The 15,581-nt window shown below is 46.3% G+C and overlaps 1 protein-coding gene across 7 annotated transcripts in view; it reads left to right on the top strand.

Annotated features, from left to right (window-relative positions):
* Positions 1–15,581, top strand: part of PRR14L (proline rich 14 like) — a 98,414-nt gene that overhangs the window by 7,175 nt on the left and 75,658 nt on the right. For all 7 annotated transcript variants that reach the window (XM_033956662.1, XM_033956664.1, XM_033956665.1 and 4 more), the window contains one exon: positions 371–435. The gene's annotated coding sequence lies outside the window, so the exon portion shown is untranslated. The remainder of the gene's footprint in view (positions 1–370; positions 436–15,581) is intronic.

Raw genomic sequence — 15,581 nt, 5'->3', positions numbered from 1 at the left:
TTAATTAAACATCAACAGCAAGTCCAGTAGTTGAAAATTAAGTCATTGTGGGGCAGATTTCTGTGGTCTGTGCCCTGAAAATGGCAAGGACAGCTCAAGATTAAGTATGCTTCTATTGGGCAAACTGGATGGACCATGCCTTTTATCTGCCATCTACTATGTTACTTTGTAAGAGGGGCAGTGTTATACATGTCTGATTTTGGGAGGAGATAGGGTTGTTGGTGTGTGTTGTTGTATCATGAGCTTGTGGAGTTGGGAGCAGATAGTCATAGGAATCTCATGTTGGTGGGAGACAGTTGTAGCAGTGTATGGTGATAAAGTGGGAGGATTGTGTGCACCCTATGTTTGATGGTGTGCTTATTTCTTACAGGTATTTAAAAAGCAGCATGGAAGATGTCTCGTTACTCGATCAAGTAACGATAGCAAATACCACAGGTATGGCAATATGCAGAACATGCACCTTCCTTCTGTAGATTATCTGCAGTGTTGCTTACATCTTTTTTGCAGTGCAATTAAGATGGGTTAAGGACAGGCATGTATGACTGTGACAGTCAATGAGATTGAGCTGAGAAATTTATTCTCATCTGATTGCTGTCGGGTACGATGCTGTTTGCAACGTATTATCTGGTTCAGGCCAAAAACTAAAGATTGGTTATTTGAATGTGAACCAAAGATCAGAGCTTGCAGTTGACAGCCCTCTACTGAACACACAAGAGATTACCCCCCCCCAGTCCCAGGAACTGCAAGCATAGACTGACAATTGGGACAACCAGTTTAACAAGGATTTCTCAACAAATCTGACTAGTTTGGGTTCCAAAGTCAATGCTGTTTTTGTTAAATATCCAAGATAGGAACATTTTGAGAACATGTAAAAAAAAAAAAAAAATCTTGATTACCATCTTTTTATGCTTGCCCAAACTGTGCGCAAGTAACACAACAAAGTAGCATTGAAATGTTTATGCTTTGACTTTAGTTAAAGGGTTATTCCATGTCAAGTGATCAAGGGCTCCCTGCATGACCATCACGGATTTTGATAAAACTTTATGCACAAAGTCCCACATGTATCAAACGAACTTTGGTAAAGTTTTAGTTTCGCCTGTGGAATATTCGTGGAGATATAGCCATTTGTTTGACCCCATACTGCAGTGACATACAGTACGACAGTGACATTATCCCAGGACAAGCAGGCAGCATATTCTTTACGCATGGGTGACGTCACCGACGGAGCCCTCGGTACGGACCTTTTAACTAGAAAGTACTAGTTGGCCGCACCGCGCGTGCACGAGTGCCTTCCCGCCCGACGGAGGAGTGCGTGGTCCCCAGTTTTCTTCGTTTCCGCGGAGCGAAGAAGACGCGTGTGTTTTTTCAACGGCCGTTGAAATCACTTTTTGCCTTCCCGCTCGCGATTTTTTCCATTTTTTCTTCTTTTTTGCCTTCGGGTTTCTTTTTTCTTTGCTATATAAAAAAAAACAAACTTATATTTTTTTTCCCTTTTTTCGACTTTGCCCCGGCGGGGCCTGTTGCCATTATACAGGCCTCGGGGTTCGATTTTGCGGAGGCTGTTTTCCCCTTCATGCCCCCGCAAGTCGGTTTTAAGAAGTGCCAGCGGTGTGCACGCCCGATCTCCCTCACTGACCCACACAATTGGTGTTTACAGTGTTTGGGTCCGGAGCATCGGGCGGACTCCTGCACCCGCTGTGCCACTCTTAAAAGCGGGACGCTTAAAAACCGACAAATCCAACAAAATCTTTTGGTTCGGCACCAGGTCGACGATGGACTCCATCGGCATCGACAGCGGTACCACAGAAATCGGCACCGTCTACTTCGAACGACGCCCGACCCCACATCGGCGTCTCTGGCGCCAGGTAAGCCGGCTAAGAAGCCTCCCTCTTCCCTCGAGCGTCCACCAGCCACAGTGGCGACAACCGACCTTGCCGGCCCTCGCGCCGACCCCGAAAGCGCTCCGCCCCGATTTCGGTGAGTGCCTCGTCATCGGCCTCCTCATCGCCGGGGCGTGGAGGCGGCACCTAAGGAACCGAAGCAAAAAGAAAGCGGTTCCGGTGCCACCCCTGGATGACCGTATTACGGCCATCCTCCAAGTTCAACTCCAGGAACAGTTGCAGCGTCAGCTCGAGCACCTGTTACCCACTATCCTGGCACCGCTCCTTTCGGTACCAGACCGGCCCGAGCCCCGTACCGAGCCCCCGGTATCCACCCCATCGGTACCAATCAACACCTCCATGCCGATTCTTTCGGCTGAGCAACTTCATGCCCATCCGGTGGTTCACTCCCATACCACGACGGATCCTCCTCGGGACCGGGCAGGGCACCATACTTCCCGGGACAGGGATCGACGCCGGTCGTCTTCTCCCGGTACCGTTTCGGTGCGCTCTGGGAAATCTTTATCCAAGACTCACCATACCGCACCTTCCACCCCGGTGTCTCGGCATGCACACCCAGAGGTCCGGGACCCAGACTTATGGGAAGAGTCCCCCCCCGGTACCGAGGAGGATCTCTCCTCATCTGATGAGGATCCATCGGCACCCGATGCCACCTCCAAACCTGAGCAGTCCTCCTTTTCAAAGTTCCTCAGGGAGATGTCTGCAGCCTTATCCCTTCCTCTGGAATCAGACTCTAAAAAATCTCAAGCCTTCCTGGAGGCTTTAGATTTTGAACAACCTCCTAAGGAGTTCCTCAAGCTCCCCGTACATGACATCCTACGGGAGACCTTTTACAAAAATTGGGAGAACCCCCTTACGGTACCGGGGGCCCCCCGTAAACTGGACAACCTCTATCGTGTAATCCCTATTCCAGGGTTCGACAAGTCTCAATTGCCCCATGAGTCCCTTCTTGTTGAATCCACCTTAAAAAAGACTCAGGGCTCCAGTGTCTATGCCTCTACCCCTCCTGGCAGAGAGGGTAAACATGGACAAAGTTTGGCAAGATGGCTCTACCAGAAATGCCATGCTGGCCAACAGAGCGAACAATTATTCATTCCATTTTTCATTTTACATGAAACATTTGGTTCAACAGCTGTCCGCCCTCCCAAAAATACCTCCCGGAGCGCAAGGTTCCACTTTTTCAACAACACATCTCTGGCCTCCTTCAGTTGCGAAAATTTATGGTCCGCTCTATATACGATTCATTCGAGCTTACCTCCCGTGCCTCTGCCATGGCCGTAGCCATGCGCCGCCTGGCCTGGCTGAGAGTCTCAGACTTGGACATCAACCACCAGGATCGTCTGGCCAACGCCCCCTGTCTCGGGGATGAACTTTTTGGAGAGTCCCTGGATTCCACCACCCAGAAACTCTCGGCCCATGAAACCAGGTGGGACACCCTGATTAAGCCGAAGAAAAAGGCTCCACCTGCCCGACCTTACAGACCTCAATCCTCCTATCAGCGCAGGTTCTCAGCCAGGCCACTCAATCCGCCTTCTCAACAACCTCGGCGGCCCCGTCAGCAACAACACCATGCCCAGGCTCGTTCTCAGCCCAATCAACCCAACAAGCCTCTTCAACCTGCAAAGCCTTCTCAGCCCTTTTGACTCTTCTCTCCAGGGCATAGCCAGTCTTCCATCTTCGCTACCTCTTCCACAATCAATCGGAGGTCGTCTCCGCATATTCTTCAGCCGTTGGGAGGTCATCACATCGGACCAGTGGGTCCTCAACATCATCCACCACGGCTACTCTCTCAACTTCCAGACTCTTCCACCGGACAACCCTCCCGTAGAGTCTGCTTCACACTCATCTCAAACCCCCCTCCTCCTGAGGGAGGTTCAATCCCTCCTCCTTCTCAATGCCATCGAAGAAGTACCTCCAGAACAATGGGGTCAGGGATTCTACTCCCGCTACTTCCTGGTACCCAAAAAGACGGGGGACCTCCGTCCCATTCTCGATCTCAGGGACCTCAACAAGTATCTTGTCAAGGAGAAGTTCAGAATGCTCTCCCTTGCCACGCTCTACCCTCTTCTTTCTCAACACGACTGGCTATGTTCCCTGGACCTCAAGGAGGCCTACACTCACATCTCAATCAATCCGAATTCTCGCCGCTACCTGCGTTTCCAGGTACTACACCGCCACTACCAGTACAAGGTGCTACCGTTTGGCCTCGCTTCATCACCCAGGGTATTCACCAAGTGCCTTATAGTAGTAGCGGCCTTCCTCAGGTCTCACAACCTCCAGGTGTTCCCCTACTTGGACGATTGGTTGGTGAAAGCACCTACGTCTCAACTTGTGCTACAGGCTACTCATCACACCATCTCTCTCCTCCACCTCCTGGGGTTCGAGATCAACTACCCCAAGTCGCATCTGTTTCCCACCCAGCGACTTCAATTCATCGGAGCAGTTCTGGACACCACACTAATGAAGGCTTTTCTTCCCTCTGATCGTCAGCGGACCCTGCTCCATCTCTGTCGTCAGGTCCTCATGCATCCCTCCATTCCTGCCCGACAGATGATGGTCCTCCTGGGTCACATGGCCTCCACGGTACATGTCCTTCCTCTGGCACGTCTCCACCTCAGAACACCTCAATGGACTCTCGCCAACCAATGGTCACAGACTACGGATCTTCTTTCTCATCCCATCTCTGTGACATCATCTCTTCAGCAATCTCTCCAATGGTGGTTGAACTCCTCAAATCTTTCCGGGGGTCTGCTCTTTCATCTGCCCCCTCACTCTATGATCATCACCACGGATGCCTCCCCCTATGCGTGGGGAGCTCACCTAGGAGATCTACGCACCCAGGGACTTTGGACCCCACAGGAGCGTCAACATCACATCAATTTCCTGGAACTCAGAGCCATGTTCTACGCCCTCAAGGCTTTCCAGCATCTTCTCTGTCCTCAGGTTCTTCTCCTGTGCACAGACAATCAAGTCGCCATGTACTACATAAACAAGCAAGGCGGCACCGGATCTCGCCTCCTTTGTTTGGAGGCCCTACGCATCTGGACCTGGGCCACGGCCCGCAATCTCTTCCTCAAGGCTGTCTATATCCAGGGCGAACAGAACTCCCTGGCCGACAATCTCAGCCGCATCCTTCAACCTCACGAGTGGACGCTGGACTCTCCAACACTCCACTCCATCTTTGCTCGCTGGGGCACTCCGCAGGTGGACCTCTTTGCAGCACCTCACAATCATCAGCTGCCCCAATTCTGTTCCAGACTCTTCTCTCCTCATCGTCTGGCCCCAGATGCATTCCTGCTCGATTGGAGAGATCAGTTCCTGTATGCCTTCCCTCCACTTCCTCTGATGTTGCGGACCTTGTCCAAACTCCGCAAGGACAGGGCCACCATGATTCTCATCGCTCCTCGGTGGCCTCGACAACACTGGTTCTCCCTCCTGCTCCAACTCAGCTCCAGGGAGCCCATTCCTCTTCCTGTGTTTCCTACTCTACTTACACAGCAGCATCAATCTCTACTACATCCCAATCTGTCTTCGCTCCACCTGACAGCTTGGTTTCTCTCGGGCTGACCTCTCCTGAGAATCTATCTCAGCCTGTCCGTCTCATTTTGGACGCCTCCAGGAAACCGGCCACCCTCCAATGTTACCATCAGAAGTGGACCAGGTTCTCCTCGTGGTGTCTACGGCATCATTACGATCCCACCTCTTTAGCGGTGGAAACTGTACTGGAATATTTGCTCTCGCTGTCCAATGCTGGCCTCAAATCTACCTCCATCCGAGTCCACCTCATTGCCATCACTGCGTTTCACGAGCCTATCCTCGGAAAACCTCTCACGGCTCATCCACTGGTTTCCCGGTTCATGAGAGGTCTCTTCAATGTCAAACCACCTCTGAAACCTCCTCCTGTCGTCTGGGACCTGAATGTGGTTTTATCAGCACTCATGAAACCTCCGTTTGAGCCTCTTGCCACAACTTCGCTCAAATTTCTTACCTGGAAGGTACTTTTCCTAATTGCCATCACCTCTGCCAGGAGGGTTAGCGAACTGCATGCACTGGTAGCCGATCCACCATTCACTGTTTTTCACCATGACAAGGTGGTCCTGCGTACCCATCCCAAATTCCTTCCAAAGGTGGTCTCAGTTTTTCACCTCAACCAGTCCATTGTGTTGCCCGTCTTTTTCCCTAAACCCCATTCTCATCCTGGGGAACAGGCGCTGCACACGCTGGATTGTAAGCGTGCCCTTGCCTACTACCTTGACCGTACCAGGGCTCACCGCTCATCTCCTCAGCTCTTTTTGTCATTCGACCCTAACCGTCTAGGTCGTCCTGTCTCCAAACGGACGCTTTCCAATTGGCTTGCTGCCTGTATTGCGTTCTGTTATGCTCGGGCCGGTCTCTCACTGGAAGGTGCTGTCATGGCCCACAGAGTCCGAGCTATGGCTGCTTCTGTGGCTTTCCTCCGTTCCACGCCCATCGAGGAAATCTGCAAGGCGGCCACTTGGTCCTCAGTTCACACGTTCACTACTCACTACTGTCTGGATGCCTTCTCCAGACGGGATGGACACTTCGGCCAATCTGTGTTACAAAATTTATTTTCCTAATGGCCAACCATCCCTCCTCCCTCTCTGTTAGCTTGGAGGTCACCCATGCGTAAAGAATATGCTGCCTGCTTGTCCTGGGATAAAGCACAGTTACTTACCGTAACAGGTGTTATCCAGGGACAGCAGGCAGATATTCTTACGTCCCACCCACCTCCCCGGGTTGGCTTCTTAGCTGGCTTATCCTAACTGGGGACCACGCACTCCTCTGTCGGGCGGGAAGGCACTCGCGCACGCGCGGTGCGGCCAACTAGAACTTTCTAGTTAAAAAGGTCCGTACCGAGGGCTCCGTCGGTGACGTCACCCATGCGTAAAGAATATCTGCCTGCTGTCCCTGGATAACACCTGTTACGGTAAGTAACTGTGCTTTCTGACAACTTTGAGACACAATATCTCACGAGCTATGTTTCCAAAAAAACTGAAACTTAGCTACCCTGCACAACTTTTGGAGCTCTATTCAGTGCTACCAATAATAATTTTTGTCGAGCACTGAGTGAATGGCTGAATTACAGTAAGCTTGGCCGAAAAAATTAGTGCTCCAAAAAAAGTCAAAGTTTGACATTACTTAGCTCCCACAATAATTGAGTAATAAATGCGAAATTTGGCGCATAATGTCTCAGTACAACGTTGTTTTCAAATGTACAATTTCAACCTCCAAGCTCTTTCCATTAGTTTACAAATTAAGTGTAAAGTTGCTAATTTGTGTAAAAAGGCCAAAAATAGGGTATTTTCAACCTGCTTTTACATAAAAATACCTTTTAGAAACTCTTTCAAATCAGTCTCATTAGAAAGAGCATATTTCAAACCCCCTAGAAAAGTGGGCTTCATTTTTCAACACAGGTTAACAATGCCCGAAAAAGGGGGACAAAGTTGGGAGATGTCACCATGGCAACGGCCTACGTTTCAACTTACAATTATGTCACTTTTCACACTGTTTTTCCCTGTTTATTTTTACTCAAGCTTTGGGTACAATTATAGTGTTCTTAATTAATGATTATTCCTAACTAGAAATTGAGGTGATAATTTTGTTGCATGCAGATCACAAATTACAACTTGTTTTCTTTTTCAGATCCACATTATTATTAATTCAGTTTAAAATGGATGCCAACGAATCGACTAATAATCATTCTTTTTTGCCAGACTGTGCCATTGGGCAAAAATTGTTGTCAAAGTGTCATGACGGCACATTTTATTCTAAAAAATGTGGGCTCATTTTTTTACATAATTTGTCAACCGATGAAAAATTGCTTATCACTCGGCGCTCTGAAGTTGAACTGATGGATAAAGACCAAATCTGCCTCCACCACAAAGCAAAGTATCTCGACAAATACGAATTAAAGCAAACATCGTGTTGTAATCCATTTGAAAAGAAAAATCACATTGTTCAAAGTGGATTGTTAAAAGTCGATCTTGCCATGTCTAATTATTTTAGAAAAGTGGCAAAAATAAATATCAAGCCAGGTCAGAAACTTTGCAGTAGGTGCAAAGCCCAATACGTTTCAATGAGTGAAGCTACTGCAGCATCTTCATCTTCAGACGATTTTGATATCAGCATCTCCGATGCAGTTGATCAAAGCTTGACTGCTTTAGGAACCTCTCCATTGAAAATTCGAAGGTTAGCTAGTAGAGATAAAGCCGGCTATGTGATACGAAAAATTGAACGTGTGCAGAATGTGATAGCCAAGAAGATTACATCTGCTGCTGGAGTTTCAGCTGAAGAAGTTGGGCCGTCTCGTCAGTCTGTAGAATGCAAGTTATGTGAAGATTACACTGACCTCATTGAAGAAATGAAAACGAAAATTGCAATATCTAACAGGTCAATGAAAGTTCAATTATTGACAATGGCCCCAAAAAGTTGGTCAATAAAGGAAACAGCAATGAAGTTTGGCGTTTCAGAGCGCATGGTCAGAACAGCCCAAAAAGTAAAGAAAGAGAAAGGCATTTGTTCTATACCTGATGCAAAAATTGGCAAGTCCCTTCCAAAAGAAATTGCAAATAGAGTTCAAAATTTTTACGAAGACGATGAATTCAGCAGAATATGTCCTGGCAAAAAAGATTGCATTTTAGTCCGCCTCAATGGTTTAAAAGTACAAAAGCAAAAGCGGCTGCTGTTGTGTAATTTAAAAGAGCTGTACGTGGCGTACTGTAACAAATACGGAACTGAAATTGGTTTTTCCAAATTATGTGAGCTCAGGCCAAAGTGGTGTGTAACCGTTGGTGCATCAGGTGCACACTCTGTATGTGTCTGCACGATACATCAAAATGTAAAGCTCATGCTACAAGGCGCCAATGTCAAAGAGAACTACAAAGTTCTTATGGAAAAAACTGTGTGCGACCTAAATGTCAAGGACTGTATGCTACAACGATGTCAAAACTGCCCTGGTGAAGAAGCACTAACAGCATACCTGGAAGAAATATTTAAGGATTTAGATCTAGAAGAATCAATAGAATTTAATGGGTTCACGCTGACCGTGAAACATTAGAAACAAGTGTACTAACCATGGACAACTTTATTGAAAGACTTGCAAGCAAGATTTGGAAGTTGACAAGCCACCATTTCATTTCAAAACATCAAAGTGAATATTTGAAGATGTTGAAGACAGGCTTAAAAGAAACGGAAATGATCGTTTTGATGGATTTCGCTGAAAATTACTCATTTGTTGTACAGGATGCCGCCCAAGGCTTTCACTGGGAAAATTCACAAGCTACGGTACATCCTTTTGTTGCATATTGCCTCAATGAAGTGGGCACATTGCAAGTTGTAAACTGTTGCATTATTTCTGATCATATGAAACATGATACGATATCTGTACACGTGTTTATTCAAAAGTTGATCGAATTTTTGGTAACTCAAACAAACATTACCAAAATATACTACTTCAGTGACAGCTCAGCTGCACAATATAAAAACTACAAGAACTTTGTGAATTTGTGCAATCACAGAAATGATTTCAACATTGAGGCTGAATGGAATATTTTTGGAACTAGCCATGGAAAATAATAATAATAATAATAATAACTTTATTCTTGTATACCGCAATACCATCACCCTGCGATGGAGTTGGTGGAACAACTAAACGACTGGCTGCCCGGGCTAGCCTCCAAAGACCATCAACGGATCAAATATTGATGCCAAAGGATCTATTTAACTTTTGTGACCAAAATATACACGGAGTTAAATACATTTATGTTCCAAAAGAAGAAATTGAAGAAAGCAAAAAGTTTCAAGAAGAAAGATGGCATGAAAGCAGCACAGTAGCCGGTACCAGAGAGCACCACCAATTTGTACCAGTCGACTCAAACTCGGTTCGTGTCAGCAAAGTTTCAAATGACACAATAAATTTTGTTGCCAAAATTTCTGATACTGCCATTCCAAATTTGAAAGTGTCCGAAATCTTTCCTGGTTGCTACGTTGCCTGTACTTACGATAATCGATGGTGGATAGGCAACGTTGTTGAAGTCTCAATTGAACAAAATGATGCATTGATAAAATTTATGCATCCTCACGGTCCAGCTCATTCGTTTTATTGGCCAGAAAGGCAAGACGTTTGTTGGGTTCCAGAGCAACACCTCATCCGCATGCTTTGTGCCCCTTCAGTTACATCATCCGGCCGCCAATATCAATTTCCAGAAACTGCATTGAAGGAAGTGGCTCAAAAATTTAACATAATGTTATAAAGATTGCTGGCAGTTAAAATCAAAGTAGACTTCACTTCGGCTTGGGAACCATATAAGATACCCAATTTAGGCTTGGGAACCTAGGATAAGACACCCTAATCATTGGCTTTGGAACCAGAAAGATACCAACAAAAGGCTTTGGAACCTTGACAAAGAAACCAAATGCGAGGCTTGGGAACCTGGACGAAGTGGCCCACCCGTGGCTGGTATTGCACAGCTATCGGGCGTGACCCCTATGGCGATGGGGTTGCCAGTTCAAACTCTTGAACTGGTAGTGACAATGTCACCATGGACCAACGCAATAGAGTAGTAGTAATACTATGTCAATACAAAACTGTAACTTTAAAAATGACAGAACTATGTTGAAATAGAGGTTGTTGCCGTGGCAACGTCTCCCAACTTTGTCCCCCTTTTTCAGCCATTGTTAACTTGCGTTGAAAAATGAAGTCCACTTTTCTAGGGGGTTTGAAATATGCTCTTTCTAATGAGACTGATTTGAAAGAGTTTCTAAAAGGTATTTTTATGTAAAAGCAGGCTGAAAATACCCTATTTTTGGCCTTTTTACACAAATTAGCAACTTTACACTTAATTTGGCATTCAATCAGTGCTCGGCAAAAATTGTTATTGGTAGCAATGAACAGAGCTCAAAAAGTTGTGCAGGGTAGCTAAGTTTCAGTTTTTTTTGGAAACACAGCTCGGGAGATATTGTGTCTCAAAGTTGTCAGAATGTCATTGTCGTACTGTATTTCATTGTGGTATGGGGTCAAACAAATGGCTATATCTCCACAAATATTCCACAGGCGAAACTAAAACTTTACCAAAGTTCGTTTGAGACATGGTGGACTCTGCATATGAAGTTTCATCAAAATCCGTGATAGTCATGCAGGGCACTTTCCAAGAATCTGATCACTTGACATGGAATGACCCTAAAGACAAACATGGTATAGATCCTTACTAAAGTAGGGTAAAGGAGTCCAGAAAGTTGTCTACATTGTGGACATTATACCAGCCTGATACATAATCTAGAATAAAAAAAACACTGATGTTGCTGAATGCAAGAACTATATGTTCTGAAAAATTACAATCGAGCAATAAATTTCTCAAATTATTTTCTAATATATAAACTTACTTCATTGTAATATTTCCCTGTCAACACTATAAGCTGACCATCACTTGAAAACCATCACTGCAGGTTCCTTTCTCATACAATCTAGTTTATATACACCACAAGTTTGATTAAAATGCCACTTCTGTAGCGCCTGGTAGACTGGTATAGTCCTTATGAATGGGTATATATTTCATCATGACCAGCAGATGGAGACAAACAAAACTGTGGAATAGTACATAAGAAGTACCTTCTCCTATTCCTATCAGTCTTCTTTCAGTCTCAGCAGGTGTGAGGAGCTGTACCCATCTCCCTTGGTAAGGCTGTTAGAATTTGTTTAGGGATCCTGGTACCTGTTTTTGTGCAGGATTGAGCTTCGGTGGGCCCTGTTTGGGGGTCTCTCTGACCTCAGGGGTGTCAAACCCGGCAGGTCTCATGCTGGGTCCCTCCCCCCCATTTCCTCCACCTCACCAACATTTTTTTAGAGGCGCCTCAGTAGTAAGCTTTGCGCCCTAATTCAAGCAAGACATATTGCTTTGAGAGCCAGTGGAGTCTGTTCTGTTCAAAAAAAATCCTGAGGTAGCGCCGGTCTGAAGGGTTGCTTTCCCTTTAAATTTGCACGCTGGATTAAGGAGACTATTGCTTCCGCTTATCTTCTGAAGAACCAGTCTGTTCCAGAGTTTCTCAAGGCTCATTCCACTCGGGGTCAGGCAGCTTCTTGGGCTGAGTCTTCGCTAGTGCCTCCAGTAGATATTTGCAAGGCTGCATTTTGGTCTTCTCTGCAGTCCTTTGCCAGACACTACCGTGTGTTTGTTTAAGCGTGTCTGGACATGTTATTTGGTGAACATATTCTAGTGTTGGCCCTTCGGGGGTCCCAACCTTAATGGGTACTGCTTTAGTACCCATTCATAAGGATTCATAAGGTGCTACAAAAGGAGAAATTAGGTTCTTACCTGCTAATTTTCTTTCTTGTTAGCCTGTAGACTGATATAGTCCCCCCCACCCTGTCTGTGCGGTGCTTGGGGGTTTTTTGTTTTGCTCACGTGCAGATTTTGTTTTTTCTATAGGTTATAGTATTTTTCTAGGGCTGGGGAGAATTGAAGAACAACGGTTGTGGCTTAGCTGGCGAGCTGTGGGGACCTTTTCTTGCTGGGCTCTCTCCTTTGCATTTTCTAGCAGCATTTGGGTATATTTGTTGTTATTCCTGTTTGGAGTATTGTTTATTTCTGTTTCAAGTTCTTAGTTCTGCTTGGCTATTCGGCAGACTGATAGGAATAGGGGGAGGTACCTCTTATGTACTATTCCACAGTTTTGTTTCAGTCTCCACTTGCTGGTCATGAGATGTATACCCGTTTGTAAGGACTGTACCAGTCTACAGGCTAACAGAAAGAAAATTAGCAGGTAAGAACCTAATTTCTCCATCTTCATCATACCCAACAGAGCCTAGAAATGTTGTAGAATTACCCAAATAGTATTCAAGTCAGAAATATATAGTAATTTAAATAATACACGACTGTATTTAACCTCCAAGCAAAATAGCCTATGTGTACATAGACCTCAGCCATTGAAAACTGAAATTAAAAGCTACAGTGGCCTCAAGTTCTAAATACTTTGGTTCTTGAAATCATAAACGTCTTTCAGTAATTGTGTTATTCGTAAGCATGCTACGCTGACTGCATGTTGCCTTCAAAGTGTTAAATATAAAAGCACTTACCATTCTGTGTGGTTAAAGGGCTTAGATATCATCTCCATACACCTTATGATGGTACAGAATATGGTCAGTATCTACATGATTTCAAGATATCTGCTTCCTTTTCACTTACAAAACAGAAGAAAGGGCAAGGGAGATGTCCGTCCAACCAAACAGGAGTCTTTATTCTTATTCAAAACAAGGATCCAACTAGGATCCCAGTTTCGGGACACATACTTGACTTCCTTAGGGAACACTAACATGATTGGAAGATAAATGAATAGCACTTTGAAGAACAAAATCTGCCAAAATGATGCTGCATAACAATTTGTTTTACTATACAAAAAACCAAAACTGACCTCTAATAATAGCCAGTCACTAGAGGGTGATCAAAAAATATAGTTTTTAAAAGCTCAGAGATATGAAACTCTGAAGGGAAGGCTGAAAAACCTTCCTGTGATAAGAGTTCACCTTCCAGTCATTGCAATTCCATAAAACTCTTGATCACACTCTAAAAGACTCTGGTAAATAACTTGATAAAAAATTTTTAATGATTCAATATGATGAAATTATCTTCTCTTTCTTCAAATATCAATCATGCGATCAACACTGCAATAGTGGAAAGTAATAGTTCTTTCACTTAGCTTGCAAATAGAAGTTATGGGGTCCCAACGTGGCCCCGTTTCGATTCCTGCTTCAGGAGACCCGAATTAAGTCTGTTCCAAAATGTTCCAAATTGCTGTTCATAATGGTACGATAATGCTTGTTAGCTTGTTATCAAGTTAAGTTATTTACCAGAGTCTTTTAGAGCGTGATCAAAAGTTTTATGGAATTGCAATGACTGGAAGGTGAACTCTTATCACAGGGAGGTTTTTCAGCCTTCCCTTCAGAGTTTCATATCTCTGAGCTTTTCAAAACTATATTTTTTGATCACCCTCTAGTGACTGGCTATTATTAGAGGTCAGTTTTGGTTTTTTGTATAGTATTATATCTCTGACCCTCACTTTATACCTATTACCCCTGAGCTAACAATTTGTTTTGGCAGATTTTGTTCTTCAAAGCCCTATTCATTTATTTTCCAATTGTCTCAATGTCCCCTGAGGAAGGCTATGTGCCAAAACTGGGATCCTTGTTGAGACCTTGTTTTGAATAAGAAGACTCCTGTTTGGTTGGACAGATGTCTTCTTTGCATTTTCTTCTGTTTTGTTGCTTTTTCAAGGTGAGGCTTGCTCTGTCTGTTTGTTCCTTTCACGTTCACCACCACATTCTGACCCTGATTCTGCAAAGTGCTTCCTAATTGTAGGCAGCTGTAGGCGTCCTACAGCTGCCTAATCAGGGAGGCACGTTTTCTAAAAAAATGCTCCCCAGGCAGGCCGCCTATATTGAAGGCACCTCCGGGAGCCTAGGGAGGCCCGCAAGCCCACCTAAGCTCGCCTAAAGCTAGGCAGTAGCCTTAGGTGAACCTAGGCGGCCCTAAGCGTCTCCCTAGCAGAATGGGAGACGCTTAAAATGTAGGCTAGCAAAATGCTGTACATGGTAAGTAGACACGGCCGCTATACTTAATCGCGGCAAGGGATCTCCCTGCCGCGATTAGTATAGCAGCTATGGCCACCAGTCTCCCCTCCCCAACCCCCCCAACGATGTCCAACCCCTCCTGCCGACAAAACCCGCGATCGCCGGCAGGAAAGTGCTCAACCCTTCCTGCTGGTAGGCCCCCCCGCCCTGACGATCGCGGCAGGAGGGTGCCCAACTCATCCTGCCAACAAAACCCACGATTGCCGGCAGGAAGGTGCTCAACCCATCCTGCCAGTAGGCCCCCCACCCCACCCCTGACGATTGTGGCAGGAGGGTGCCCAACCCCTCCTGCCAACAGAATCCGGCCCCCGAAGATCGCTGGCAGGACGGTGTCCAACCCCTCTTGCCGGACCCCCTCCCCAAACAAAACCCCCCACCCCAGAACCCCCCTTGGGCTTACTTGCAAGTTGGCCGGACAGGTCCTCGCACTGTCCGGCCAGCAGGTCTGCTCTTGTCCAAATGAGGCAGGCCCGCCCCTCCCCTGCCCAATCCACAGGATCCTAGGGCCTGATTGGCCCAGGTGCCTAAGGCCCCTCCTGCTTTAGGAGGACCCGTCCGGTCAACTTACAGGTAAGCTCGAGGGGGGGTTCCAGGATGGGGGATTTTGTTGGGGGGGTCCGGTAGGAGGGGTTGGACACCTTCCTGCCGGCGATCTTCAGGGGGGGTCATTGGGGGGGTCTGGGGAGGGGGGTTGGGGCATTTTGTTTGGGGGGGGTCTGGCAGGAGGGGTTGGGTACCCTCCTTCTGGCGATCTTTGAGGGGGTGGGTTCTGTTGGCAGGAGAGGTTAGGCACCCTCCTTTCCGCGATCGTCGGGGGGAGGGGGTTGGAGAGGAGATACTAGCGGCCATAGCCACGGCCGCTATACTAATCTCAGCAGGGAGATCCCTTGCTGCGATTAAGTATAGCGGCTGCGTCTAAACAAACCTGATTCTGTATCTGACATCTGCAACATGGATGTCGGTTACAGAATCAGGATTACATTGGGCGGGTGTAGGCCCGATTCTGTATGGGACGCCCTGGATGAGCGTCCCATACA

This window comes from Geotrypetes seraphini, chromosome 8, assembly GCF_902459505.1.
Source record: "Geotrypetes seraphini chromosome 8, aGeoSer1.1, whole genome shotgun sequence".
Lineage (NCBI taxonomy): Eukaryota > Metazoa > Chordata > Amphibia > Gymnophiona > Dermophiidae > Geotrypetes > Geotrypetes seraphini.
Note: the sequence above shows the minus strand (reverse complement) of the source record. Positions and strands in the feature narration are given on the sequence as shown.